Here is a 5,734-nt window from a genome sequence, read left to right on the forward strand (position 1 = left end):
TTTTTATGAAACTTTCAGGTTAGATACCTTGTAGTTAAACCTATTTACACCTGTTTTCAATTTTTTGATGCATGCCTTTATTTGTGAGTTATTGCCCTTTAATTGATAATTTTTGATGTCTCGTTTCCACTAAAAATCTCAAGAACGACATAAGATATTTGCACGAAAGTTGGAGAACTTGTTGCCAATACATTGTAGATGTGCAGAACGATAAAATTATAAGATGATTTCTTAAAGTTTGGAAGCTATAAAACGGCAAATTTTAGTAATTTTTTTTCCTTGAATTTTTGCTACTTTTTGTGTAATAACTTTTGAACCGAGAATAATTTGGTAAGAGATATATAATAAAAGTTGTGTGTAATTACGAGAGCTTTCATATTAGATTACGGAAAAGGGGCTGGCCCCTATAATTAGGGGTTAATAGCTCATACACGTTTCTTTCTGATAGCTAAAAATATTGGTATATTATGAAAAAGTTTGACTGAAATAATTTCGAACTTATTAAATCTTGTCATTTGATATAAAAAGAAATAAACTTCAAGCTATATTTAATTGTTTTTTTAATAAAACAAATATGTGAGAAACCTTTCAGGAACAAGTTGTCTACTATAGCCAGCCAAGCCTTTACTGCATGTGCACAGTTTTAGTTGATGCATCTGAAAGATATAGTTTTGATTCAGTGTTTCTCTGTTTTCTTTTTATTCAAATAATTTTAAAATGTGGTGATGTACACAACAATAATTAGTTTAGAGGATTTTTTTTCGGGGTCTTTTGTTTGTAAACAACGCGCGGCATTGTGGGAAATAGGAAGGTACTAAAGACGCGATGTACTAAAAACTGATTTGACCTGATTCAAAATTGTCTGTAAATATTCCAAACAATTGGATTTTTGTATAGCATAATGCATCAAAGTCATAAAGTCTTTACAAAATTTATTTAAAATACTCAATATTATCATTTAATTAAAAAAATTAAAACGCCAGGTAATTCCCATGCTCTCCAATTTATAATACATGTATAAACAATATTGGCTTTAGCTTCAGAAACATATATCCCGTTTTTAGTGTGCCCCATCGAGTCCACGTCGGACACATGTTTACAAACTGAAAATAGAAATGATTTGTGAAGTTGAACAATTTCTCACCATAGAAGCCGTATATAGACCTTCACGCACATTTAATCTGCAACTACGAAGTACTTTGTCACTCCTCTGGGACATTATTCTAAGCAGAATTATCCCGATTCATATATTCTAAGAATCTTGTTTGAATTGTTTACGAGGAAATTCCGACTGTCACATTAACAAGGATGAACACTCTGCTTGGGATTTCCCAGTGATAATTGTATAGAGTGATGAAAGAGCTGACGGCGACATTTTAATGTATGATTGGCTTGCTTGGACCATTGGAATGAAGGTTAGAATATTTTGTTTTACTTAAAATTTACACTACAGTACTGATTACATGACAGCTTAGTAATAGAGCATTGATATTATTAGAATACACAGACACACCGATATATTATCTGTTTTACAGTTCAGACGCTCTCTGTTAGCCTTGTAAATCCCCACAGCTTTATATTTTATTTAAAAAAAAATTGAGAATGTAATTTCAACAAGTCTCGCTTTCAAAACCAAAAATGCAAAAATTCCAACACAACAGTCATACTATCTATCATAGTAATCATACTCTATAATTAAAACTACACTTATTGTTACAGTATATATTCAACTAATAATATATTGACAGTGCGACTGTTCGGGTGAGGGTAGATACTTATTCAGTTTTAATTTAGATCAGGCTTGTCAAACCGCATAGGCATGCGTAATGGCAAAATTAAATCAAAATGCTTCATATTGGTGGTGTCAGCTTAAAGTACTTGTGCTATTTTTGAGTGAAAAACTTAAGAAAATAGTATTAATCACTAAAATGGGTGTTCAGACACTGTGACATTATGTCAAATACATCTGCTTCTGCTGTAGGTGACATGATTTGTAAAAGATGTCATAATACCCTTACTGAAGCCTGACTGTAGAAGTAAAATTTTAATTCGCATTTGTTTTCTTTGCATTAGCTGTCATGTGAACACAGTTTGATTTGCATTAATTTGATTCACATTAATTTACTTCGTGATAATTTACTGCGAATTCAACTCTCCTTGTGAACAGGGTAATAGACTCTGAAGTCACATGTCGTCGTAGTGTAAGTGACTAAGTTAGGCCTACATAATAGGGGTGCAACGATACACCTACCCCACGGTATGATACGTATCACGGTATTCAGTTCACGATACTTATCACGGTACGTGACATATTGTGTTAAAAAGTCGGAGGTTTGTCATCATATACTCTAAACTCAAAGGTTTCATCAAATGTTCATTAAACTAACACTGGGAAAGTGATAACATCATTCTACCCGTTAAATATGAGGCTGGAAACAGGTTTAACTGCCATGTCTGCAGTTTCATTGACCTCATGTTTCGTGCAGAAGCCATTTTAAAATTGTAAATGAGGAACCAAAACGGACAATTTGGATAATTACAGACCGATTGAACCGAACTGTGATAACAGTTTGAGGTATCGTGAACCGAACAGGGGAAAAATAAACCGCGGTATACCGTCAAATGGTTTATCGCTGCACTCTTACTACATAACCAGTCTAAAGCTTGAATATAAGTGCTGATTTTAATGTCAGAGCAATGTTTTTATTCACTTTTTATCTCAATTTATCCATTAAATTAAGGTGAGTTTTATTTTTTGGAATATTTTGGTAATTAATTCTTACAAGAATGTAGCTTAAACATGTTAAAGAAGCAAAGCACTGTGGGTCCAAAGTTAACTGCGGAAACATTATATGGATCAATGTGCAAGTCACAATCTTCTTTTGCCAAAGTGTTATCATAAGAGCTCGCATTATGAGCAGGGATTTGTTCTGCTGTCTGGACTCGCTATAAATAGATGTTCTCAAAAAGTCTTAATTAATATCATACTTTATTGACAAAAAAAGGACAAATATTGCTCAGTTAAATTGCAAAAGAAATTTGTTTTAAAAAAATTGTAATAATAGAAAGTTTGCTTTTCTGTATGATAAGACTGCAGGAATGGTTTATTTGTTTATTGGCCTATCAAACATTTTTCAGTCATTTTATGGTGCCACCACTTGGGATAGTATTAGCTGCAAATATAGACTTGTACTCAGCATTTATTGCCTTTGAGAAGTATGGGATCCTCTTTGTGCCAACACCTACCGTGACACAGAATCTTGCTTTATACAGTCTCATCGGAGTAACCTGTCTCAAGCATTTAGCAATGGGATTGGAACCTGCGACATAAGGTTCAACTTCTTACTGATACTTTGATTGATAATATTTATTTGAGAATTTCACTCATTCACATATTTAGAGATGTTAATATGTACTGTAACAGTTGAAAAGCATCAGTTTAGACCTTTACTTAGAACTCAGGGTCATTGTCCTAAGTAAACATGTACTGTGAGGTTTTTAAGGTCTCGTTCACTTTATATGCTGGGTGCATTGTTAAGGAACATTACTGGGTAAATGTTTATGTCTTAAATTTGATGCAGTGAATTAAGGACAGACGAGACGTTTCTTAATAATAGATAAAATTTTCCAAGATTTTGTCATTGAAGTATTGCTACTTTAACATGTTTACTCACAAAAATTTGAGGTACCTTACCAGGCATTTCTGCAAGATACCATGGGTTGTTTTTCTTATATATTCCTTTTGGGAGGAAAAATAATTTTCCGATTTCAAATGTTTAAGTGTCTGGATTCTTTAAAGACGTTTAGAAACTGGTTTAGAAATCAGAATGTAATTAAAATTTTGAATATTTTTCATACATTACGAAGATATACAAAACAGATTTTGAGGAACGTCTCGTCTGACCCTAAAATCAAGCCCAGCTTCATGATTTTAAAGCGAATGCCCTACCACTAGGCTACCATAACAGACAATGATGTATTTGGGTTTTATTATATAGCTAATGATTAGTCTCTAATAAAATACAACCAAAAATCTAGAGAATTTTAGCGTTTAATACGTTGACGTTTTATTGAACGCTAACTTTGTATAGCGTATATAAGTATGCCCGAAACATTCCGCATACGAGCGTTCAATATCGAACGCCTCGTTGTAAACAAAAAAGTTGTCTAGTCAAATCCTCAGAGCTAAATTAACGAAATTAAGTGGCATTTACATAAGATGTATTTATTTTTCACACAAAATGAAATTATTTACTAAAAATATTGTGCGTATTAAACCCATTAAAACCTAAATAAGCAAATCATATCACGCTTCCATGGTAACAAAACTTTACAAAGTCTGTTTTGTGTAAGCTTGACGGTGTGGTGTAAACAGCCTGCTGAAACATTTTTGAAACCGTGTCGTCATAAACACACTAGCCGATTGTCATCATGGTCATAAGCGTTGTAGTGCATTTTTACTTCAAGCTAGCGTGCAAGTGTATTAAACCAGCTAGCATGTTGTCATAAACTTTGTATAGCATGGTGTTATAAAGGAGCTAGAGCCACATTTTTACTTTGCGCTAGCTCATCGTTCCTTATGCGATAAAGTTTTGTGACTTTTTGTTACTTCATTAGCACACTGTGCCTAATGTAACACCTTTACAAACAGATATATCTTGACACATAAAAATTATAATCAAATACCATCTTTCTGACTGATTAATCATTTAACAACTGTTAACCATTACCATTCCTAATAATTTTTATAAGAACAAGTAATGTACATTTCCTTTATTTGAAACCATGAAAATCTAATGTGTTATTTTAAAACATCCTCAAATGACTGCTTGTAAACCCATATTCATAATTATTATAGAGTAGTTTTACAAATAATACACATGCAGAAAATGTGATAGTGTCTTTGAACTCAGTTTGATGGTTTATCTTATCTTATAAGTTGCAATTTAAAAAAAAAAATCAATGAAAAATTTCAATTTCTTTTTGATAGGTGTGACTGTGACTGTCATCTGAGTACTGAAATTTGCTGCCAAGCATGATCATGATTTGCCAGAAGAGCATCTGTTGGGAGATCAGATGACAAAGTATAAACAGCGTAATGAAATCGAAACTGTCATGTGAAACAGTCTCAGTTTAAGAGGATGACTTTAAATATAGCATATTCGAATTTAGATTTGAGAAAAAGACATAAATCCACAATTTGACAAATATGAACATATCAATTGCTTTCAGTTTTTCAAGAGAAATAGATTTTGTTACAGAATCTAGTATGTTTAGTTTGGAATAAATGTTCTTTTTAAATGTGTCAGATCTTCCATGTTTACATAGATATGTATTAAGGTCTTCCGTTTTTAAGGGAAGGCATACCAATGCTAATGGTTAAGATGATAAAGCTCTGTCTTCAGCAGCAATATTTAAGATATAATATGTGTATTTTTACAGTATTATTGAAGGAAAGTTACTATTTTGCCATAAACAATTACACCATTAACATATGTGCATTTTTCAGCACAAAGGACATGTACATGTTGTTTCAAACATAAGATCAAAGGGATGTCCAATCATATTTCAAAGTCAACAAAGCACTAAATCTGTATACAGTTTAACTCATATGATCTAATGCTTTAGTAATTTTTTTTTAAAAATAAAAGTCACCCATTATCATCTTTGAATTAAATTCATCAGAATTTCATGTTCTTCTCAGAACCACAGGACAATTTAAGTTAAACTTGGC

General features: G+C 32.3%; 1 long non-coding RNA gene across 1 annotated transcript; it reads left to right on the forward strand.

Annotated features, from left to right (window-relative positions):
- The first annotated feature begins 1,166 nt into the window (after positions 1-1,166).
- On the forward strand, positions 1,167-5,089 carry LOC134229601 (uncharacterized). Its single transcript, XR_009984210.1, has 3 exons — positions 1,167-1,415; positions 3,139-3,332; positions 4,991-5,089. It is a non-coding gene; the product is annotated as an uncharacterized LOC134229601 (long non-coding RNA).
- The last annotated feature ends 645 nt before the right edge of the window (positions 5,090-5,734 follow it).

This window comes from Saccostrea cucullata, unplaced genomic scaffold, assembly GCF_032062105.1.
Source record: "Saccostrea cucullata isolate Sc308-1 unplaced genomic scaffold, CSIRO_AGI_Scuc_v1 ctg91, whole genome shotgun sequence".
Lineage (NCBI taxonomy): Eukaryota > Metazoa > Mollusca > Bivalvia > Ostreida > Ostreidae > Saccostrea > Saccostrea cuccullata.